The 26,315-nt window shown below is 36.9% G+C and overlaps 1 protein-coding gene across 5 annotated transcripts in view; it reads left to right on the top strand.

The window, feature by feature from the left end:
- The window catches only part of pum (pumilio), an 888,766-nt gene that overhangs the window by 155,507 nt on the left and 706,944 nt on the right, over nucleotides 1–26,315 (top strand). The gene's annotated exons all lie outside the window — the stretch shown is intronic.

Below are 26,315 nucleotides of genomic sequence, written 5' to 3'. Positions count from 1 at the left end.
GAAAGAGGGATATTTGTTTCAATGACATGAAAATTGAAGTCAGCAGGGATAACTATGTTCTTGGTTTCAATGGCTGGATACAAAATTGTAGCTCGAAAAAATTTCAGGTGTTCAAATAGAATTTACGTTAATAGAATAGAATAAAAGAAACAAGACTGCTACGCACACTCATTTATAAGTCTTTGAACACCGAGATGCTTCACACGTGACGTCATTTGATGAATTGGTTGGAACAGCCAGTAGTCCTTCAAAATCCATGAACTAGATTAGATTGCTAGACGGAAGGAAGCCTGTGGATAGGGCACCCGATATTTGAATAACAGATTCACTTGTCTTTGTTTTTCACTTTGTCGTCTCGTAGCAAAATTTATCTCCCATAACCACAGATCGAAATGGTTGGAACTGATCAAAGAATCAGTTGAGGCACATGATGCATGACCATTAACATATGCATCAGCTAAGTCATGTTCGACCACCGTCCAAATTAAATAGTACAAGTTGGGTTACACGCACTTTAGCTAATAAGTTATTAAGCGGAGTTTTTAAGAAGCAGCAATTATTATTATTATTATTATTATTATTATTGTTATTATTATTGTTGTTGTTAAATATGCTTCGTTTTAATTTTCATGTTCCTTAAAGGCACAAAATAATACTGTAGCTATAGAAGACCGTATGTACCACAAATTTCGGACTTTAAACAGCAGATAGCTAATTTTTTTAACGAAAATTTGGAAAGAAAGTCTTATATGAAACTGTTTAGTTTAGCATTTCTCAAAATGTTGGTTAGTAGGCACTATGCTTTATAATAAACTATTACTGGTTCTTTCTTCTCCTTTCTTACCGACACTCCAATGCGGTACCCGTATAGGGGAGAGTTTATCTTTTGACCAGTACTAAACAGGCACACATTCGCGTAGTCAGCATGGCACAGGACCTTCGTTGATCCAACACAAGACAACACCTGACAAGGCCCAAATATGTTATAGTCCTGTGGATGGATATAAATATATTTTCGTTACTCACGCCGGGAATTATGGTATTTCCTAATCATCCAGATATTACTCGTTCGTAAATGCAATTTTTGAAGCAGACTCCAGCTATTTCTCTTTGCTAGACTAGACCTTGTTGGCAGCACTGAGTTTCACTGTTAATCTTACATTTGAATTCTCAGTTTACCTATTGTCTGTGTGCGTGACCCTAAGAACTTTTTTTCTTTTGCAATGTACAAAATGTGGAAAGCTAGGAATTCCCGCGACGCCTCGTTCACAGTTGCATCTGTTGCATCTGTATCACTGCCAGCCACAGGCTATTGAAGGAGCAATGTGGCACAAAACTATTAGTGACTTAAATTTATTGTGAATGAAACACGTGCTGATGCCTTGACTACATTGATAAGGGCATTTTGAAAAGGGATGGCGAGGTTTCAGTGGTTGTGATATCGACCTTGACCCGTGATCGTTTACCACCGAAGTGGATGTTCCGAAGGACACAGACTGTCGTGATTTTAGAAGATGATTTTGTTGTGACCGAAGTAAATAAAGAATTCTAAATACCGTATTAAGAGAAAGTTAGTAGAAAATATTTTCTATTTTGCATTGGATTGCTCAGGTAAATAAGATTGGTTGTAAAGGTATCCTCTTTACATGTCATGAAGGCGCTTGGAGGACATGGAGGTAGAGCTCCATGCATTCATGACATCTGCGCAAGAATGAGATGGTGTGATCTGTACCACTTGCTCACACCTTTTACCTCCGAGAAAGACCCAGTAGGCTACTCAGTTTCATGGGAAGGTCAGTGAAAGAGTAAAATCCCTATACCATACGGAATTGAATCCGGAAACAGTTACTTTACCACCAGAGCTATTCGGCGTCTAGATTGGTCGTAATGTAATAATATACCGAGTATTGTTTTTAACATTTGATTGCGTTTCATGGTAGTACCGTATTTACTCGTATAATTCACACACCTGAATTTTTACCATACCATTTTTAAAATTATAGCCTATATCCTTGAATATTTCACACATTTGCCGGTATTTCGCAACGTTCAGTACTGAACGGAATTTCATTTAACATCTTTTAACGGTCGATTTAACACTGCTACCTGCTACACTGGAAGATACCGTAAGACTTCTTTCACACTATAGCTCTCTTGAGCAGTGTTGCCAATACATAAATTGTATCCCCGTCAGTATAACACTTGGAAATCCGTCAGAATCCGTCAAAATTAAAAAAGGACCCAATAAAGCAAATTTTAACGCAGCTTACTTACTAATCCTGATAAAAATAATAATTCGTCAACATCTAACTTGATCACGAGGAAATTTGAAACAGGGGATTCTTAAACATAGTACGGAACAAGAACACTTGGAAATCCGTCAGAATCCGTCAAAATTAAAAAAAGGACCCAATAAAGCAAATTTTAACGCAGCTTACTTACTAATCCTGATAAAAATAATAATTCGTCAACATCTAACTTGATCACGAGGAAATTTGAAACAGGGGATTCTTAAACATAGTACGGAACAGGCAGAACTGTTCAAATAAAAAGTAAAATTTCCCGAAAATTAAACAGTTAAAAGTAATAGTAGCAAAAAAGTCACAAGACGATGTAAATCGTAATTTCCGCCAAAAAATCCGTCATCCGCCAAAGCCATTTTTTTCCCCGTCCGCTACGTTGAAATTCCGTCAGTTTTGACGGAATTTCCGTCCAGTTGGCAACACTGCTCTTGAGCTGGATCACGCGAGCCGTGAGCCGCTTCAGTTACCTACGCAGACGCAGGCTAGAAAACATTTGAACCGATAACATGACAGCAGTTATCATTGAAGTGTATTTTTGTATAGTCATGCTTGAACTAGAAAAAGCTGCACTTTTTAAAACCCTAGAATACTAATCAAGAATATGAAACTTCACGCCCTCTTGAGCAGAATCATAACAATTTGCGTATTTGTGCCACAATTTTGAGTAGAAATATCCAATAATTAGGCTACTTTGTTGTCATTGCTCAAGAACTTCTGTTCAAAGAAAAGGATGCTGTGAATGAGAGGAGTGGTTGTAAGAGACGCAAACGTGTTGAAATGATTAATCATAAGCGTGACAATAACATGATTTTGTTTAGTAATATCATTTCAATTAATTATTTCTGTTCATATGAAGTCAGTAAACTCTAAGACGAATGTTTAGTCATACTGTCCATTAAATAGACGTTTAGTAATCTAGGGTCTTAGAAATTAATCAGAAAAAGAAAAAGATTAGGAATGGATTTATGGATTCACTGTATAATTAGCTCGAGATTACAACGGAGTGTTCACAATATACTGTTTCTTAGGCTAAAGCAGCGTTTCTCAAACTATGGTCCGCGGACCAACTGTGGTCCTCGATGTCTGCCCTTGTGGTCCTTCAAAAAAGACAGAAGAAAAAATAAAATTCAAACGAATTGCGTATTTACCTGAGCAATCCAATGCAAAATAGAAAATTTCAGAGTTTGTAAATGACACACAGCAATCGCCTTTCATTTTTTCTTCCAGTACTGACATTTTATGAAATTTATTTATCCTATTCAACATTCCAGCAGACATCGACTCTAATGCTCCTGCCGCGAAGACCTTCACAGTGTAAAACACCTTCTATTTGACTGTCCTATTATTGAAGCAAAGAGATTTCAAATAAAGACACATCTGGACTGCAACACCGAATACAGGACTCCACTATGTGAAGTGATCAAAAAACCTTGTTGCTACAGACGATTTATAGACTTGTTAAACTTTATATTTAAAAGACTGTAGATAAATATTTCACCATTATCTGTCTAAAAAAATAAGTAGTATAGATACGCAGTATGCCGTATAACAAAACTAAAACCCTAGCATACCGCTTGGTAAATTAGGGTTCTTTTGAACGGATATTTAATAATACCCGTCTATGGACTTCCTACTCTACTCTCAGCAACAAAAGAGGGATTTAAAGCACTATGAACGTGGTGTTTATCGCCATCTTTTCCGTGCACATCTGGCGCCATGCCTGTAACCCAGCTAGGGACTATCCGAATTCATAATAGGATCAAAGTATCGAACCTTTTCATGTATTGATGACTTTCTTAATAGTTTTGCCGACACCCAGTCTGCACATTGAAATGATCACGTACTGTACGTCGTACACCAATAATAGAACATGCCAAGTTGCATCTTTACTCGTTGAAAATCGGGCATGTTTCTGCATTATTTTTTTTTTATTTCTGTTTTTCCAGATGATGATATAAAATTTTTTCTTCTACTAACATTAATTTAGTTAGTTAATATTGATATAAAATTAATTGACTTAAATTAATTTTAATTAATTATTTCTACATTAACATATAGGTAGGCCTGTACTGGTATTAAAATATGCCGCATAAATGATAAATGGATTTCGAAGGGAACAAGAGTAAGGTGGTCCGCGGAACTGTTCTGACTTAAAAAAGTGGTCCCCACTTCAGAAAAGTTTGAGGAACGCTGCTCTAATGTTTTGGAGCCCACTATTTATCTTGTGACCAAAGGAGTAAGAGCAATTGTTTTAGTAATTTATAGACTTTTTTTTTCATTTGGGATTTTGATGTGACCTATCCACAAACAAAACAAAAATTGTCTGTTACTTTTATCCATGCTGAACACAGAATTATAATCACTGCACCGACTAACAATTATTTTGCTTCAAAGAACAGCAGCACCGGACTAATTCATCAAATCAGACGTCCTAACGAGAGTTTCAGCCAGAACAGTATTTTAAAATGAGCAATAACATGTTTATTAGTTTATTTATTTTTTAAGGTAATACGTCTTATTTTCAATACAAAACAATTCTTCTACTCTAGTGCTCCCATCCCAGGCTAGGGACATCCGGTAATAAGGTTCTATCACCCTCGCACAGTAAATGACACACAATAGGTTTAGGGATTAGGGAGCTCACAAAGTACAAACATTATGAAGTGTAAGAATTACGTTAAACTGCATAAGTTTATCAAGGTTGTTTAACATTCATGCTACAAAATATAAATAGCAAATCCTTAGTATTTACTGTACCTACATTATATTAATTTAACCATAGTAGGGAATCTAATATAAATAAAACAGACCCGATGGCATAATTTAAAGAACATATTCGGTTTCTTCATATGAAAATTGACAAAAAAACAGCCATTAGTTTCTCTGAGGTGAAAATAGTGTTCTCTAAATCACCCAATATGACAATTGACATTAATAATCTTATTTCTTTCATTGAAGCGAGACCAGTACTTTGGGACAAATAAGTGTTGTGTATAAAGATAGAAATGAAACGAAAAATGCTTCGAGAGAAGCTTTCCTAAAACTGAAAACTTGTTTCGTCGTCTCCGTGAAGAACACACAAAATGCCCCAAACTCTTTCCTTTTCATATTTAATGGGTGAATCCACTGAATTGCGTTCTTCCTTTTTCAATGCGCCTTTACAATATCATCATTGCTATAACGCGTCTACATCCATGTTGGCAGCAAAACACTAGAATAACCGGCTCCGGATATGATCGGATGTGTGTGAAATGTCACCGTTCCGTATAAACGGTGCCGTTTGGACGGTCTCCTTGTATGTGTGAAACGGGCCAGGTCACCTCACATATTTCACAGCTCTCCATGGACGAGAGTCTGAGTGACACTGGTCGGTCAGAGTGCTGTACTGCTTTTTAAAATCTTGCGACGAAGACTAGATTTATTATTGTGTGATACAAACGTCACGAAATGGTGAAAAGAGTATTATTTTGAAATAAGAAATGTAGGACCACGATAAAGACAATAACGACAACGACAAGGATCACGATCACCATGGCATAGACGAAATGGACGACGACGGTAAAGACCATGGCATAGACAGCAAAGATCAGGAGAAAGAAGAGTACCACGGTAAGGACCGTGACAAAGACAAGGACAATAATGACTATGGCAAGGTCAACAAGAATCACGACAAGCACCGGTCGTGGTGCTTCACCATGATCAGAATTCAGAATCAAATATGGGTGGAACAAGGAGCGTTTTTTTTTAATGGCTGGTACATTATTTACATATGCCCCCCATATTAATAAATTTTGAACAACCAGTGCACTCGAGTTTTCAAGTACCCAGCTTTGAAGCCGTTAGCCCTGATTAAGAAGCAGTTTAATTAGTCCCCTATTTATTCTTGTTAACTTGATAATCATAACGTGTTTTGGGAAAACCCGTAGTCTAGGTAACACAGGGATTTTCTCCGGCAGCTCCGGTTCCCGATGACATCTCAACAAATCTCAATCATCTCGTCGCGGTTGTACCGTAAACCAGCCTCTTATGACGCATCCTGGGTAATGACTCTGTCGGTAAATTGGTCTACATAGCTAGCTTCATGTTACGTATGAATGACAATCAAGCACCCGCCAATATATAAAAAAAAAACAATCTTGATAATTTTTTTTACTTGTTTGCTGAATGTGTTGTGTTGAATTCAGTTTGTCGTTCACTGAGACTTCACCATGATATGGGCCACTGTGCTTGTCGAAGTCCTTATCGTGGTTCATGTCATCCTTATCATGATCCTCATCGTGGTTATTATTGTCTTTGTCATAGTTCTTTTGATGCTTGTCTTTGTCCTTATCGTCTTGGTAATGGACCTTTTTGTGATCCTAGTTGTCTTTGTTGTTTTTATAGAATTTTTTTGCTGTCTTTGCCATGAGCCTTATTGTGATCCTAATTTGTCTTTGCCGTGGTCCTTCTTGTCTTTGTAATGATACTCAATTTATCATTTCAAAATAATATTGTTTTCCCCATTTGGCAAGCGACTTTTATGTCACATGCTACCTCCATACTTCCATAAAAGATAAAAGTGCATTCATGTAAACCGCGATCTCTACCAGAAATAGGCAAATGATAACATTTTGCACTGGTGTATACAGTGGTGCAGGGTTGCGATAAGAGTGGCTGGTGGGTGAAAATACGTATAAAGGCTGGTTCACAATAAACCGGGAATGGAAACGACGAGAACGGAAATATTGTTAAAATAAATGTATTTAAATGTGAACATTCACAATTAACTATTGTGAATGCTCACATTTAAATACACTTATTTTAACATTATTTCATTTCTCGTTCTCGTTGTCGTTTCCGTTCCCGGTATATTGTGGACCAGCTTTAAGCGTCCTCTTGCACGGATTCATAATTGGTATCACGCCAAATGTCGAACCTGTCCACTTCAAGCCAGAATTTTCTCGTAATATTTAGACATTTTGAGTCGCACGGCGGATTCTACGCTTCAAATCGTCGAGGTCAGCCAACACCTTGGTGGCCAGCCTATGGTCTCAGATTCTCTGCCAATCCATTATGATGCCTTATAACTAGACTTCGAAGTAGGAACCGGCTGGGGAGATATAGAACTAATCGTGGAGTGTTGCGCGGAGGAGGGGAACAAGCTAGGGCTTGTATACTTCTTGTGATCTGGTTGGAGGTTTCGTACTTACTAGCACTGAAGCTGGGACAGCTGGTTCGTCATCACGCTCGCGATGACCGACCGACAATACACAAATGATTAGAATTACAGAACTGTACCTGATCTGCGACCGTGAGATTTCAGTATGGTGTAAAGCCTCCATGCGCAGCAATCAGAGCTTCTAAGCATGGAATCAAAGAGGGCCTGGATATGTTCCTGGGGAATCTCCCTCCACGCAGTTTGTGTGCTTTCCACAAAACATCAAGAGTGGATGCTGGAGGACCATGACGAACAAGTTGCCGACCAACCATATCCCAGACTTGTTCGATGGGCGACATGTCTGGCGAACGTGCAGGCCAGGGAAGCAGTGATACCCGTCGTTCTTCGAAGAAGGCTTGCACAATCCTCGCCACATGTGGCCGGACTTTGTCCTGCTGAAATATGACATGTGGAGTTGCCTGAAGGAGGGACAGTACCTCGGGCTCTAAAACCTCCCTAATATAGTAGTTGCTGTTCAGATTACCCTGAATATGTAGGAGGCGAGATGCTCATAGTTACAATATGTACCCCTTTATTCAAGTGAAAATACGTGGAAAACACATGTGAAGAAGATTGTTGCAACCTGAGGGACGAGTTCTGCACTTCGCGTGAAAGAAACCTGTCCAGTGGTCTACTGCGCTTGCCCGTACACTGCGATGTTTTGAAAATATAGCCGAATATCAAGAACTCCGCGACGCAGCTAAGATAGCGAACATTGCGTTCTCTGTGGCCTCGACACTATATTGGCGTTGGCACAAGAACGATTCGTGACACTTTCCGCAGTATTACAGTGAAGCAGGAGCCGCTCCACGTGCGATAATCGGAAATTTCGTGTCGTCTACATACTCTCACAGATATTTTTTTATGTATACAACTACAGCAAACTCTCGATTATTCGTGCGCGGATTGTTTGGTTTGAGTTTTTTTTTTTCGTGTAGAGCTTTTTTTTTACTTCGGTGAAAGTGTTCGATAGATAAAAACGACAAGAAGTTTCGAATACGTGTGAACTGAGCTCGGACAACTAGCAGAGTGCGTGACATAAACAACAATCGACACACAGCTACATAAACACAGTACAGTAGATTGTAGATAAGCGAACCGTGCTGGAAAAACTTACGAAAGCTAAATCTAACAAAGTATTCTATAGTAATATCAATGCAGTAATTGTATTTAGTACTGTAATTAGAAACAGTAGAATATAAATTATATCGTATTTTGAGTGTCTAATTTGTTAGCGTTAGAGCAATAAAGGACGTTTTGTCTTTCTAATTACAATAATTTAGTTAACTTTTATTGTGTTTTTTTGGTCGAGTGTTGGCTATAGTTATTTTAAAATTAAACTGACGTCGCGGTTTACATCATTTACAGTACAGTATATAGAAATTTCAGTCAATATTTCCGATTATTCGTCTTTTTCGTTTATTTGTGCCGTTTTGTCCGGTGATTAGCACGAATAATCAAGAGTTTGCTGTTCTGCTACTGTTAATAATATAACAAATTGTGATCCAGGATGTTATTCCATTTTTACCGGCTTCGTACACTAACATTTCTACTTGCGTTCTCAGGCTGCTGCTCGAGCACCATGGTGATTTTTAATGACATTTGGTGCCCTCATCATGCGAATAAAAATGTGTTTGCGAGCACGAACGCTCCTGAGGTGTTTCTTTCAATTCAAACTTTGTTGTAAAGCCGGAACAAATTGTGTTCCTATCCATTCATTACACTATTTTAGCGATCTAATAGGTCTTTCCGTATTTTATGTTGTAATTATAACCGCTTTCAATTCAGCGTGGACTTAATAAGAAAAATCAAGGTTATTATGGGTACTCGTGAGGAAATACAATTGATAGATCTCCAGTTCTCTTTAGCGCTGGATTATTTGTTCTAAAAGGAGAAATTCATAGCCTTGGTGGGGGAGGGTGCAAAAGATACATAAAGACTCCAAATAATGCGGAGTGTTTCTTTCAAGTGTCTGATTATATTAGGGACAATCAACCTATGCGAAAAAACTTTTACACTTATGAAATCCCTGAAGAACAAAGAACGATTTAGATTAACTGATTCAGACCCGCAGGACTGTTTCTGCTTGGACATCACTAAAATTCTGAGTGACTTTCAAATTGAAGGATATAATTACCCTGGTGAGTGTTTTAAAATTTTGTTTATTTATTTCGTTTATGTATTCATGTAGTCCTATTGAACCTACTCGATTTCATTATGCTCGCTCACTTAGTAACACGTGTGGACGGTGCTCACAATCTTCGAAAAGTTGAGAACCCCTGATGTATAGTTTATGAAATGCACATAAATATGTCTAAATAAGCCTCTATACCTTCACCGTATAGATTGATCTTTCTTATGGGTTTATATCTTGCCTTACCAGTAGTGAGAAGTGCCGTTGAGAGTTTATTAAAATTACCGACACACTTCTTACTAGTTATTTTTAGCAATAGTTCGCAGATTCTCAATCTTCTCCACTGCCTTGGAAATTTAAATATGTGGTCCATCGTTCTTTCTTCGATGTACGTATGCAAATCGTACACGAGTTTACAAATCTGACTTTGAAGAGTGACGTCTCTACTAAGTTGGTTCTCTGAACTACGGGTGGCTATTTTTGTTTTACACCTCCGTGCTACACACCAATTACTTCATTACTCTTGAATCTGTTGTGTAATCCTGTTTTCTTAAATTAAAACACTTCTACTATTTCACTATACACACAACTATAACTCCGAGATGAAGTTACACTAACAGTAATTAAAATATTCAAGAGACAAAGACAACTCATAGGATTCCTTTGTGTACCTTTAGTAAACTCAGAGATGACTGAACACGTGCTTCTCTTTGTAGAAATGAGACAACGCTGCGGAGTAGCCATGGCAACGTAAACTAAACCAAGAACAATAAAAATATTGTAAATAATTATTATGCTTTCTTTAACAACGCTCGCAGCTGCCGAGGTTATATCAGCGTCGCCGGTGTGCTGAAATTTTGTCCCGCGGTTCTTCTTTTATATGCCAGTAAATCTACTGACATGAACCTGTTGCATTTAAGCACACATGCCATCGAACTGGGGCGGGATCGAACCCGCAAGCTCGGGAAAATAAGGCTAGCACTCTATCGACTGCGCCACCCAGGCCGACTATTACAATAAAACCTGTGTAAGTTGATCACCTTTCGTTCTGGTCAAATCTAAGTCATCATGGTGGTGGTCAGGTTACAGTTTTTCCGCTAACCTTTTAACATTAATTAAGCAGTTCTATCTAATGAACAGAGCTTGAGACATAAAATAGTAATAAATACTCATTTTTATTTAAAAAAATTATTATTATTATTATTATTATTATTATTATTATTATGGAAATGCAGTAGGCACAGGCTACATGAATATTCAAAATTAGCTTTAAAAGTTTGTGTTTTGTGAAATTACAATACAGTGCGGTATTTAATTCGGAAAAAAAAAGAATAATATGTGTTTGCTTCTTGGTCATCTTAGATTTAAGCATCCTCATTTTGTCTGCATATAATTGAAACAGTCCTTTCAGACCATTTGAATTATGTGCATTGCAATATTTAATTAACTGGTTGTTGGAATCGGATAGCCTTTTTTTTTTTCTGTTACACAAATTTTACTGTCGTCACTGCGTTCTTCTCATTTCCATTTACATTTTTCTCGAGTACTTCTTCCAGGATTGAGGGCACATCTTCATGAACTATAAGTTTAAAGACTCTCACAATTAGCTTATAATATATATATATATATATATATATATATATATCTTTTTACAGAATGAAAGGGTAGATGACCACATACAATGGCTTACAGATAATGGTTATTTCTATTTATAAGCCCAAGGAGATGAGTGAAAGTTTTAAAAATGCTTAGTTGGATTTATAAGATGAGGAATTTCTGTAGACTATTATATAATTTTCAACAACTACTGTTCGTAGTAAATCAACTTACACAGGTGAAAAATGCATAAAATATATTGGGCCGTATTCATAGACATTTTTAGCGCGGGTTTTCGGTGGATTATTAGCGTTTTTTCGTATTCATAAACCAGTGTTAGCGATAGGATACGATTTGAATTCTGTACTAGTAACCAGTGGATAGCCGTGGCTAGCTTAGTACGCTCGTAGCGCGTGCTGCGAAATGTTTATGAATACCACCCTATATTACCAAACTGTTGTCAAGATAGCCTACAAGTTACACAACTGGTTAATTTAGAGTAAATTATATAGGCCTACAGAGTGATTCAGGACCTATGCACCAAAACTCTGAGGGATGTTAGGTGTCCCATGGAGGACTTTTATTTGTTGTAATTTTTTTTCAGGCAGCCCATTTTCTTTGACATGTCGTTTAGGTGGTGTGCATTCCTATTTAAAACGAAGGTATCGCTACATACATTGGTTTGAGTGGCAATGTTTGCAGTGTTAACCTAGCCGCGTCCCTTTTCACTCGCCCTTGTACAGTTTTAGAAAAAAAAATGACCGGCTGTCATACGCAAAGTCCCCTTCCGAAGACTTCGGTTGATTCCGTGAGAGCTGAGGTTTACACGTGAAGGAATTTCTCAAGGACCTCATTCACGCTCAGTTAAACTGTGCAGTTTATCATGTGTGACGTCATACATAACAAATTAACTGCGTAAACTGTGCACTTCGTCTCAAACCTGCGCTAGTGGTGCCACTTTTGCGACGAAAAACTGTACAATTCACATAGTTAACCTCTACGTTTCCTCAGTCTACGTTCCGCCCCGACCATGACTGGAACTGTTACCAAGATAGAGGCTATAGCCTACTCATTTTATTCAGTGTCGTTTTAACGCTTTGGCAAACCCAGTGGCCGTCTGGGGCCTTGGGTTATAAGGGGTTATCAAAATAATGACGGTGGTGGTGGTGGTGGTGGTGGTGGTGGTGGTGGAAGAACTAAGGAAGAGACTAGTGAAGTGCTCTTCTGTTTCGAATCCACACTTATTTTCTTCAGGATTCTCATCAGTTTATTTCAGTATTCGCAGGAGAATCTTCGCCGAGTGCGATATCAGGCTGATAGTCCTGAACTCGTTACATTTCTTGGTATTATATTTCGTCGGTATTGGCAACAACACTGTCTCCGTAAAATCTTCAGGCCATTCTCCTTTCTCATATATTTCGTTGCATAATCCTTCTTGTCTTCACCCAAGCATTTCAGTAATTCATTGGGGATTCCATCAACTCCTGTTGCTTTCTCACTCTTCATTTTGCTACTCCACACTTGTATGGAACCTGAAAACACCAATTTATTTATATAAATGTTAGTGTTGGGATGTGCATCTCCCTTTGCTGATAGCAGAATACCTACTCTGTTATGACGACACTCTTTATAGCAACAATTTTTGCAGTTCCCTTAGTAAATCTCTAATCAAGCCCTGCTGTATATTATGTTAATAATAATTTGTAATATGCATTCATTTTGTAAATTTACTTTGCAGCCCACATTTTCCATTACTTCATATGTAGAGGTCAAGTTAGTCTGGGATAACAAAATATGTGCTGTTTACTAATCGACGAAATCTGACCACTTTGTTTTAATCAGTCTTCTGTCAAATAAAGGACTAACATTCCGTCTTGGTCAAGTATCTGGGGGTTTTCCTGGATCTTATGTTGAGCTGGAAGGAGGTTATTGGCATCCATAGAGTTAATATAATATAGAGAGCGCGTATAGTTGCGCAGATGGTTACTGAGAGGTATCAACGTCGAAACGCGGACGAGTCACGTGACTTTGGGACGAACGCATCCGATTTCTGTTGACTGACATAGGTGCTTAAAGATTTTTCGTACGAAATACTGCGATTTTTTTTTTTCGATCTACCACAATAAGTACACGTTGTTCCTATTATACCTAGGTATAATGAAGTTCACTGATTGTTTAAACTCCCGCTATTCACCCGAGAATATATTTTTACTATTGGCTTGTGCAGCAAATGCTGCAGACTAAGTTCATTAGAAGTTTAAATGAAGATTTTTCTGATTTATTTTCCAGGCAGAATACAAGATATTTTCCATAATAATGAAACATACTCCACAAAAGATGTAACATTGAAAGTAACGTAATAAGTCAATGAAGTGTAACCTTGTCGAAAATTTTTTTTTAAAAAACTTCCCTATGAATGAAATTTATGCCAAATGTTTTTATTGAACATATCAGTGTTCATTTCTTTGAGTTTCAATGGGAAAACGCAGGTAACAATATCAAAGCGTCAGCGGTTTTTTTTTTCATGCGAGAGCAAAGTAGTAAATGTTTTTTTTTCTTGTATTGCTGTTGTATCCTGATGAGTGTTAGAGAAGGCCGTATGGCCTTAACTCTGCCAGGTTAAATAAACTATTATTATTATTATTATTATTATTATTATTATTATTATTATTATTATTATTATTATTATTATTATTATTAAAGTAGTAGCCATGTCATGTCATTGCGGATTGTTGGCTAGAATGACATTTTGGAGTGTATTAGATACCAACAAATGCTGGACATCATTTTGGCCACGTTAAAACGTTAGCATAATATGTTCAATGAATGGCGTATTTATTGACCATAAGCTCGTAATGAGTTTTATTGTTACTCGCTAAAGATCAGAGATGTAAATTATTTATGTATTATTTTATTCTGAAAAGTTATTAGTACTCAAAACTGACGACAAATGGATTTTGGGAAATAGGAAAATTATCATTTCATTGAAAAGTACAATTTTTCCGCAAATCTTTGGATGTCAAGCTTCAAATTGAGGGGTCACTCAAAAATCTGTTCAGCTGTTTTCCCGTAATTTTCATTACCGGTTCAAATTATATAGGGTAAGGTTGCCTAATTCCGTGACTTATTTAATAAAGTCTGTATTTGTCAAAATTGTACTAAAGTTTTTCAAATAATACCTAAATGACGTTATTTGGACCTTAGCTACAGTTTTTACAACATTCAGTGTCCTCAGTTTCACAAGTTCGATATATGATATAATTAGTATATGATTCTTCATTGTTATACAGTGACTCCTAAATCCGTGACAGAGATCCAAATTCCGTGATACTAAAATAATCCTCATTAACTGATCAGAAAAAAACGTGTATTTGGAAAAATACTTTAAAGTCATGATATATTGTATTATATGGATTAAACAAGAAATTAAAACATAGAAAAGAGGGCCTAATTGACAAATTTCGTAAAAGGTACTTGTGCAACTACAGGAAAACATATTACATATTAATATATTATAAACAAAATAAACTGAAAGTTAAATTCAATACAAAATTAAATTTGAATAAATTGAATTATAACACAATTATTTCTCATTATTTATATTCCTAACAACAGCAGTAATTAAGTTAAATATATGCCTTATTATTTTATTATAATTATAATTGATGTTTTCTATAACTTATTTATATTATTATTTCCACGAACTATTTTCTTTCATAGACATTAATTTTCACAATTTAGCGTTAGCATCACTGGTCGAGTGAGCCAGGAAGGAGAAATATGAAAATAAATTCGAAAATGGGAAAGCTCCTGTAGCATTGTCTCACAATGTTTAAATAATCATACACATTGATTCAGCTGGCTATAATCTACAGTAATATATCATTTTTATAACGCTATATTAATTCTTACTTCAAAGATAAAATGTTTCTTCAGGAGCGGTCACAAGAGAAAGAAAAACTTACTGGTGAACAGCTTTCACTGAACAGAAGCTTCTGCAATCGACTGCTTCTATTCAAATGGCGGGTAGTCAATTGAATGGAAAAGAAGACTTCTGGCATCTGTTAGGTATTTCAAAAACTTAAAAGTCAGAGACCACAACTCCATGGCAGTCAATTGAAATTTTATCACGGAATTAGGCACCTTTACCCTACACTATTGTTTGTGAAAAGTGCAACACCCAGAAAGAATGGCCCGAACGACTCCAAACTCGGGAGATGTGTAGTGCAGTGTACCATCAATAATTGATTAGGCTACGTTTCCAGAGAGATGGTATAAACATAGTCCCAACAGTGACGTATCTTGTGTCACCAGCAAGGTCAGTGTTACGCCTTGTATATTTGCCTATATTTGTTTTGTGTACAAACTCTGATTACGTTGGTACAAGGGGAACTACCCCTTACAGAGGTTGTATTGAGAGAAAAATTAATAACTTTTTTTCCTATTTAACAGATTTTCATAAAACTTTGTGCAATAGTTTCGGGTAGTATATTTGTTTTGTGCACAGCTTTTACTATTGCAGATTCCGTTTATGGATGAACATTCTTTATTGCAACAGGATTTCATGGACTACATGGAATTATTGGAACAACCTTCCTAATGACATGTTTATTACGACATTTAACTTTACATTTTCATCAAATCACCACTTTGGGTTTGAAGCAAGAGAAGAATTAGTAACTTTTCTCCTATCTAACAGATTTTCATGAAACGTTGTACAGTAGCTATAGGTTGTGTATTTGTTTTGTGTACAAACTCCGATTACGTTTGTGTAAGGGAAACTACATCTTATAGGGGCTGTAGTTAGAGAAAAAATAATAATTATTAATAACTTTTCTCCTATGTAACAGATTTTCATGAAACTTTGTACAGATAGTATATTTGTTTCGTATAGAAATTCTGGTTACGTTTGAGGGGAAACTACTCCTTATAAGGGGTGTATTTAGAGAATATTAGTAACTTTCTCCTAACATATTTTCATTAAATTTTGTACAGTAGTTATAGGTACAGTAGTATATTTGTTTTGTATACAAACTCTCATTACTAAGGCTAGGATTTGTATGTAATTACATGTTCTTTTCCTTTGCATATACATAACTAAAAATGATAAATGTTCACGAATTAGAACATTACCCACCATATATGAAAATGTATCATTACGTATTTTTACATATTTGATAATAATTACATATTTTTTTTTACATATTTCTACTTTCTTTTATGTAAAACTACATATTCTGTCTCTTAATTAAAAAATCGTGAAATATAATTTAAAACAATCTTTATGACAATATTTGTTCACATTAGAAACCCTGGTACCTGACACTGAAACGGATTTTCCAAACTATTCAAAAGTTGCTGAGAAAGGGTTAGGGTCCAGTCACTCAATACTGTAAATAAAGATAGATACACTGCTGGTTTTTGCAAAAAATTGTAAAGTTATTGGTGAAGAAAAGAGTATGGGCATTCACCTCACACCCTACTTTCTTTCTTCACAGTTTGCGTTACTGTAGTAAGATCATCCACCCTAGATTATTTCAGTTGTCCCAGTGAGTGCCTGAGAGACTCCTTTTCTACCTGTTGTTCGGAAAGAGCGTTGCTATATTTCCTCCTACCTCAAAAGAAAAAGTGCACCTCACAATATTAATTATTCTTGAATTCGTACATTGTTTCGGCAACTACAGCGTGTCATTGCATTTCACATGTGATGGCGACTCCTTTAGCGTCAAAATTATTATCGAAGTTAAAATATACGATTCGTTCTTTACTGATCGAGATGTGGTTCTGTGCCAGGCTTGTAATAAGAAGATAGGATGTTCAATGAAATCCCAACTTGAGGAATATGTCCGCAGTGCCCTGCAGACTATAAGTATAAAGCACTGCAAATATCTGAAAAGCAAGTGCTTCTGTCTGAAATGCAACAGTCTTCAAATGAAAGGAATGAATTCTTCCATGATATGTGTAGTGCTATGGTTGCCGCAAATATTCCATGGTACAAACTCCAGGTACCTAAATATCGCACATTTTTAGAGATGTATTGCGGGAGGCAGATACCTAACAATTTTATGCTTCGAAAAAGCTACCTGCATATGTGTTACGAGGAAGCGCTGACATATGTGAAACTTCTTATAGGCAGTAACTATTATATGGATCGCCGTCGATGAAACTACTGATGTAAAAGGGCGCTATGTTGCCAACCTTGTGATTGGTAAGCTGAATGGAGAAATATTCCTCACACCATTTCTTCGAAAGTGTTGGAACACCCAAATCATTCAACAATGGCTCATTTTGTGAATGATGAAGTTAAAGTGTTGTGGCCTGAAGGCATTCAGGAAGATAAAGTTCTTGTTCTTTATTCTGATGCTGCCGCGTACATGCTAAAGGCGGGAACTCTTTACGTGTGTTCTATCAAAATATGATCCATTTCACCTTCTCGCCCATGGACTGCAACGTGTCGCCAAGGAAGTGCGAAGTAACTATTCACAAGCGAACAGCATTATTTCAAACACCAAGAGTGTTCGTTAAAGCCTCCCCCCCAACTTGTGTTGTGCTATAGAGAACAATTGCCAAATATGAAATTGCCCCCTGAACTTGTCCTGACTAGGTGGGTTATGGATCGAGGCTGCCTGCCTTTATAGTGAACATTTTAAAGAAGTGAAGTCTGTGATAGATTCGTTTCCAGGGAAATCGGCAGTTTCAGTGAGAGAGGCCCAAAGTGTCTTCAGTGAATCTAAAGTACAGTGCCAATTAGCATATATTCAAAACAATTTTGAATTCATTGCTGAGAGCATTATAAAATTAAAAACTCGTGGGTTGCCTTTAAAGAAATCACTGGACATTGATGAAGATGTTAAATCAAAGTTAAGTGCTGTTGAAGCGGTTTTTGGAATAGGAGTAATGAAACATTTGTGTCTGTTATGGGAAGAAACCCTGACTTCTCGACATTGACTGCAGTGTGCAAGATCCTCAGCGGGGAAGAAGAGAATCCTCCAGACGACATCTCTCTTGAAAAATTTCATCTGCTTAAATTTGAACCAGCAACGTCCTGTGACGTGCAAAGATAATTTTCTGCGTACAAAACACCCTCTGGAGATGTATCTGATAGTTTATTGCACTTCGAAGTAAAGTAAGTAGATTGAGTTCTGCAAAGTAATGTTTACTGGACAGATAGCTTAAACAGTGACAATGAAAATAATTGTGTAACTTCTGTTAAATATTTGCATTTTTCATACAGATTAGTGGAATTTATTAAATTTTGCATAGCCTATATCGACATGTTTAATTTATCACTTACTGTAGCACATTTTATTTTGCAAAAATATAATTAATAAAATGAGAGATCTTCAAGGTAACTTAATGTTTAATATAAAATTTATATAAAAATTAAATTTTAATGTACTTTAATATTACATATTTTAAGAAATTGTTATGTAATTTACATATTTAACTACATATTTTACCTAATATTATTACATAAATATGTACATATTTTGCATGTTGATATTACATAAAAATCCTAACCTTACTCATTACACTTGTGTAAAAGAAACTGTCCCATTGTAGGGGGTGAATTTTAGTAAAATTAGTAGCTTTTCTCATAAGAAACAGATTTTCATCAGAATTGTACATTAGTTAAGGGTAACATATTTGTTTTATATGCAAGCTCTAATTATATTTATGTAAAGGAATCTACTTCATTATAGGGGTGAATTTAGACAAATTTAATAAGTTTTCTTCTATCTAACAAGTTTTGATCAAACTTTGTGCAGTAGTTACAGGTAACGTATTTCTTTTGTAGCAAGAGGCAAAGCTTTCTCAGAAGTTAGTGGAATAGGCTTTATAGCAGCTAATATGTAGGCTCTTTTTATTTTGTGATGCGTCTTGGTATAATAATAGTAATTTCGTTGACAAAATTAGCAGCATCTCTCTTCCCTGATCTGTCAAGCTTTTCTGTGTAAGAAAGGGAAGTTACTCCTTGTTTTGAGACTGCAGGATGTTTTTAGTTGGTTACTTAACGATGCTGTATCAATTACTAGGCCATTTAGCGTCGATGGGGTTGGTGATAGCGAGATGTTATTTGGCGAGATGAGACCGAGGATTCGCCATAGATTACCTGATATTCGCCTTACGATTGAGGAAAATGTCAGAAAAATCCCAACCAGGTAATCCGTTCAAGCGGGAATCGAACCCACGCCTGCACACAGCTTCGGATCGGCAGGTGAGCATCTCAACCGACTGACGCCGGTGGCCTGCAGTATGTTCCTAGCTTTCCTTCTCTCAGACCTTTCAGAAGATTCAGAAAAATGTTTCCTTGGTCAGCACTGTCTGTCACTTTGTCCAACAGATACATGATCGAATGATAACCCTGACATTCTGAAATAGTGAAAAAAATTATCTTCATGGCTCGAAGCTCGCGAAAATGGCAGTGAAATTGCCCATACTGCACTCATTGAATAAGAATCCTATGTATTCAACACATCTTTTTCTAGGACGGAGAAGAAATAATAAAAGTAGTTCTTCCTCGACGTGTATTATTATAATGCGAGTGAATAATGACACACTTTTGCAGTTCGACTGCCGTCGGAAGCGACGACACATAACGCCCGTATCGACTGCAGAGACGCTCATGTCGACTGCTTCTGCCGTCCAAGAACCGCTCATGTCGGCGGCAGACCGACTGCTTTTTTGCAGTCGACCTTGGAAGCTAAAAGTCGCTCCTGTGTTGGCCGTATTCATAGACATTCTTAGCGCGGGCTTCCGGTGGATGATTATTGAACTAACGTTTTTCATATTCATAAACCAGTGTTAGCGATATGATATGAATCCTATACAAGTAACCAGTCGATAGCCGGGGCTAGTTCAGCAAGCTCGTAGCTCGGGCTACCGAAATGTCTATGAATAGCACCCTTAAAGTTACGGCGAATATAGACTCTAACAGACCACTTGAGATACTGATAAATAGTATGCCTTTTGCACTGCACTTTGTGTAGAGATAACAGCAAATGTCTTCTCTTCGCCTCGTTGGGGATCATGGGCATAGTATTGTACCAACATATTCTATTTCATTTTTGGGTGGGAAATGATTGCAATCTATTTTTGTATCTAAATCTAGGATTTTTCGTTAATGGACTCGATATACATTTGGCCTAGCGTAGATGGATCGAAGACGGAGGAGGAAAAGGAACTCGCGTTTATGGTCAGGCTTCGAAACGTGTGCTCATTCTCTGAGTAGGTACGCTACCTTTTTCCAGGCTCATATTCGTGTATTCGTTATATGTGCAAACGAAATAGAAAATACCGACTTCAAACAGAAACTTAATGTGCCGTTTATCAGACGAAGAAGCTACTTGCCTCGTCCCCTGAAGTGCCGTGCCTTTACTGTCTGAGGTTGCATGTTAAAATTGGGGATTCCTGTTGTCTTGTATTAAAAGGACACTTCTGTAACTTACTAAAGTTATCATTGTCACATTGCGGAGGAGCAGGTTAATGGCTCCTTATGAGTGCATCCCGAAGTTATTCAAGAAAAACGATTAAAGTACTTAATTTCAATTGGTAATGATGTTATGAAGGTCCCTATGCTACGTTGGCCGTAATCGTGAAGTTTAAATAGAAGCATAATCAGTGGGCACATTAAATGCTATCATTTAGAATAATTTATAACACTTTTATAGGTTTGTTTATTCAGCTATTGTTCGTAGATAGAAAGACCTACGTTTTGATAACCGCAGTCTAAATATTGTTCTTCCTCGCAAGATTGGTTGTGACCTACTTATGAATTTCAAAATCGAATATTCGATTAATATAATATAATTATGAAAATTTTAAAATTGTCTGTGGAATTACTATATGAGCGACAAATTTAGTATCTCCAGAATTCTAATTGCTTTAACCATTTAACTACGGAAATGTAATCGTCTTTTGATCAAGATATATGATCAGTTCTATATCCAGATGAGTCGCAGGACCAATATGTTACATAGGCTATTTAATTATATCTGATTATAGGAATGGATGTGCAGTCGCAACACGTCATGGTGCTGACTTTGGTTTTTTTAATTGGGTTGTTTTACGACGCTTTATCAACATCTAGGTTATTTAGCGTCTGAATGAAATGAAGGTGATAATGCCGGTAAAATGAGTCCAGGGTCCAGCACCGAAAGTTACCCAGCATTTGCTCATATTGGGTTGAGGGAAATCCCCGGAAAAACCTCAACCAGGTAACTTGCCCCGACCGGGATTCGAACCCGGCCACCTGGTTTCGCGGCCAGATGCGCTGACCGTTACTCCACAGGTGTGGACTCTGACTTTCGTATTCTTAGTGTTGAGATAGAATATGAATTAACCTGGTATTTAAATTGTGTACGCAGAAAAGTAAAAAAAAATCAGAGCTAATGCTCTCATATGATACTAATGCAAGGGCTTTATGAAAGTGTGACATAGAAATCATCGCCTCGCAATGAATTTTTTTTGGAGACTACAGGATGTACAAAATTGCGTAAAAGTAAATTGCCTGTAACATTTACAGTGGACGGACAAAGAATTACAAATTTCTTATTCTAATCTTATTTTACAAATTTTCAAGAACATTATACATACCTAGTGCATCTATTTATGTGGAAATAAATGTAAAAATTGAACGCACTTTCTCGTTGAGCTCACAGATGACGTTAATTGTCAACAATATGATGTCGAAACATGTGTCCAGGTTTCTTCCGAGTGACAATCTGATATATTGGATTTTATTTGAAGACGGGTTAATTAATAACCCGGAACACTCGCAATCGTACAAGTTTCCAGACTATCTAGACACCCGGCTACTTTTCGAGTAAAGTTCCCAAAGAGTCAATCCCGGGTATCGAACCCAGGACATCTAGATTTTGAAGTCAGCATGCTGATCACCAGACGACAGAAGCAGTAAAAAAATGAATCATTCCTTTTGACATGATTATGATGGTAATTTAATTATTGTCACTAGACGTCTTTGAGGTTCGATATACGAGAATACTAACAAGGAGAGGACATGCTCTGTATATCACCGAATGGAATAAGATTGTGTGAGATGAAAGTACAAGACGTACTGTTTAAAGTCATACCTGATATGGGTGGCCAATGACCCCTCGTTTTGGAAATATTGGCTATTGTTTGTGACATACTTCCGTTAGGTGCTCAGTAGGGAAGCATTAAACTGTGTAACAGCGTAGCCCATATGGTTGGATGGTGAGTTGTTATCCAGGCAACCTGAGTTCGAATCTTAACAGGTCCTATATTTTTTTCTTTTAATAATTAATATTGTGATCACAGTTATCTATTTACATACTTACATCATATTTCTCAATGTATTGAATGCTTCATCATGTTTTAAACAAATTACTAATTAACTAACATTGTATTGTAAAGGATAAACAATGAAATACTGCTCACGTAGGAAGGTAAGATGTGTCACTGGTGTCTGTTCTATTTCTGTAGCGGATATTCCATTTCATTTTGTACCCGATTCATTATGATGTCATAAGAACACACAAAACATACATACATGCACAGCAAATGAAAGAAGGTTGTCCACAGTCACACACATTTTTCCGCACTTCTGCTGCGAAACAGATATCCTTCACATTCACAAACACTTCTTGTTCGTTTATCAATTTTGATACATACCACGCATATTTCAACGTGGCTTTGAATATAGGAACCGACAACTGAAAGTGAATTAAAATAATAATATAATAATAATAATAATAATAATAATATTATCAAGCTTTAAAAAAAAAAAGAAGGCATTAGGATTGCCTGGATGACAACTCAGCATCCAACCACATGAGCTACTCCGTTACACAGTTTAATGCTTCCTTATTAGGCACCTAACGGAAGTATGTCACAAACAATAGCCAATATTTCCAAAACGAGGGGTCATTGGCCACTCATACCAGGTATGACTTTAAACAGTGTGTCTTGTACTTTCATGTCACAAAATCTGATTTAATTCGGTGATATACAGGTCGTGTCCTCTCCTTTCAATGAAGTCAGTAAATACAACTTATTTTTTTAATTTCTAATTCGTTGTCCATCTAGTGTATAAACGGAACCAAAAACATTTCACATTGACAAGTACAGATTCAATAATAAGTATTTTATGTACGCATCTCGACATCACCATGTTACTAACCAAGAGGAAAAGACACAACATGCTTTCAGAAAACAATATGTCACCAGACTTAATCTGAAAACGGCGCAGGAATTACGGCCTTCTATTCGCTAATAATAAATGGAAGGAGTCGTGTAATACTACGTTTACACGGCGACAGTTTAGAGAGGAGAGATAGAGATTATAGCTGAGTATCACCGTGTAAACGGTTGTGAGAGCAGGTATCTCGTTGACTCTAATATCTAAATAGAGCAGCCTTGAAAACTTGCTCTCGCCGTGTAAACACCCTGAACAGAGAAGTCGCATATACTGTCAGCTCTCATTATAGCTACTCTAAATTAGTCAGCTAGTTGAACTTTTTCATTAACTCTCGCGACTGTTGCATACGAGATTATACAAGCCTGCGAATAACTCTTGAAATACAGGTCTAAAGTAATAATCATGCTACTTTTGCACGGCGACAGTTCAGAGCGAAGTTCTGAAGAATCATGAGAGCTCTCTAACGGAGTGTTTACACGGTGACAAAATATAGCTTCTCTAAACCAATTAGCGAGCTCACATGAGATTTATATAATTCTAAACTCTAAGTTACTCTCCGGACCGTTTACATGGTGCAGATAGTTTAGAGTGAGAGAAAGTGTTGAGAGAGAGCATTTAGAGAAGAATAGGCTGGTCAGTGCGTTTTTATGACATCACCCATCTAACTTCTGAGCATTGTGTCAGCAGTTGTGTAACCTTCCCGCGCATAGCACTTGCGTTACTAATATTGTTTATTTATTTATTTATTTATTTATTATTTTGCTAATAATCGTAACGTAAAATATAATATATACAGAAAAACTTTAGCTCGCCCCTGAAAGAGCAGTTGGGTGAGTAATTGTTTATTTATTCGTATAGAATACTATACAGTAGAACCTCTATTATCCGTGGTAATGAAGGGGGTGGGCTGAACGCTTAATCGAAAAAATCGGATAATCCGTACCACAGAAAACTTTCATAAATTAAGTGTTACATAATGTAGTTTTCGTAATTTTCTCCGTGGTCATGGGTTTTAACACATTAGGTAGTGGACCAGAAGTTTTAAGTATAATAGCTCTGTTGGAAAGAGAGGGTGAAGAAAGAAGAATGATGAAGCTGATCAGGAAGAGGAAAATGAATTGGCTGGGTCACTGGCTAAGAAGAAACTGCCTACTGAAGGATTCACTGGAAGGAATGGTGAACGAGAGATTTCGGGGCAGAACAAGATATCAAATAATAGACGGCATTAAGATAATTGGATCATATGCGGAGACTAAGAGGAAGGCAGAAAATAGGAAAGACTGGAGAATGCTGGGTTTGCACTGACATAAAATTATGAATGAATGAATGACGGGTTTCCAAGGGTCAAGGAAACTTCCTATCATGAATTTATGTGGAAAGATAGGGAAAGTATATGTCTCATGTTATAGATTGAAGTAATTTATACACTTTATCCTTGTTTTTTTTTTATTAAATCTCGCACAATTGTAACTCCAATTTCGTATTCCGATGTGAGATGAACCACAGTTCCTCTTTTCCAAAACCACTCAATTATATGGACCTCTCTTCTATACTTGGCACAATATGTATTCTTTTGGCACTTCTGGAAGACGTTTTGCAGAGAAATTAAACAGGTCACTCGAACAGTAGATCATAATGTGTAAGGACAAAGGCTTATAATATCACTCTCTATATAAAAAATACATACTAATGTATTGTGCAGCACTCAATATTTTTTTACAACAAAAAAAGGAGAGAATGACAGACGGATAATCCAACAATCGGTTAATAGGGTGACGGATAATCGGGGTTCTGCTGTAATTGCACGAAGGACGGAGTCGATAGTCTTGATCAAAAATGTGCAAATTATTGCTCAAGTCGGCACACATGTAATTTACATTCTATGAATCAGAGATGCATGAAAATAGTACCAATGGTAAGATAAAGATAAACTCAAAAAGTTTTGTTGTGTTAACACTGTTTCCCTAGTCGATAACACGCCTCATAGTGCATATAAACAAATTTGTTCATTGTTGAGGCGAAATGGCTGCTATAGACGACAGAAGAGCTTAATTTTCATGTGAACCAGTCGGTTATTAATGTGCAAAAGCATTACCGAACAAAGTTTGGTGCAGATCCACTCAGTGGGCCTAAAATCCGTTAACGGTACACAGATTTAAAGGCACGATTCTTCGCAAGCGGTTGCGACTCCATCCATACCTACTACAGTTGCTGCAAGCCCTAATACCAGAGGACAAAGTGCTACGAAGAAATTTTTGCACAAGTATGTAAAGTTTAATTGAAAACGATGATGAATTTATTTGTTCCGTGGTGTTTCCTGACGACGTCACTTTTTAACTTTCTGGTAAGGTGAACAGACATAACCTCAGAATCTGAAGATCGGAAAATCCGCGTACCTACGTGGAACTTGACTATAGGCTTGATGTGTGCCGTGTTACTAAGGGGGGGGGGACACATTGGACATCTTTAAGTCAAGAAACTAAACGTTTGGAGTTTCTCTTTCCATTGGTACTATTTTCATGCACCTCAGATTCATAGCACGTAAATTACATGTGTTCGAAACCGGAAAGGTCTTTTGTAGGAACCCTGTATAAAGACAATTTTCAGGCTTCCTGATGAAAGAAAGGCAACGGATGCAGCTGAAGAAGTCGTTCTTGAGAAGAAGAAAAAAGAAGAAGAAGAAGTGCTTTGTGCCCCCCAAAATTAAAGAGGGAAAAAAATATTCTTACTACAAGGACCAAAGTCCAATTTACCTCCAATGTTAAAAAAAATAAGTGTGCAGAATTTGCGTTAAAAATGACTGATTGCGTTTAAGCTCCTCAAAAGAGACCGAGTGTTGAAAGAAAAAAAAAACAATAGGCCTAATTTTTCACATAACATTGTTCATCTTCTTTCATTATAATA

The sequence above is a fragment of the Periplaneta americana genome, chromosome 8, assembly GCF_040183065.1.
Source record: "Periplaneta americana isolate PAMFEO1 chromosome 8, P.americana_PAMFEO1_priV1, whole genome shotgun sequence".
NCBI lineage: Eukaryota > Metazoa > Arthropoda > Insecta > Blattodea > Blattidae > Periplaneta > Periplaneta americana.
Note: the sequence above shows the minus strand (reverse complement) of the source record. Positions and strands in the feature narration are given on the sequence as shown.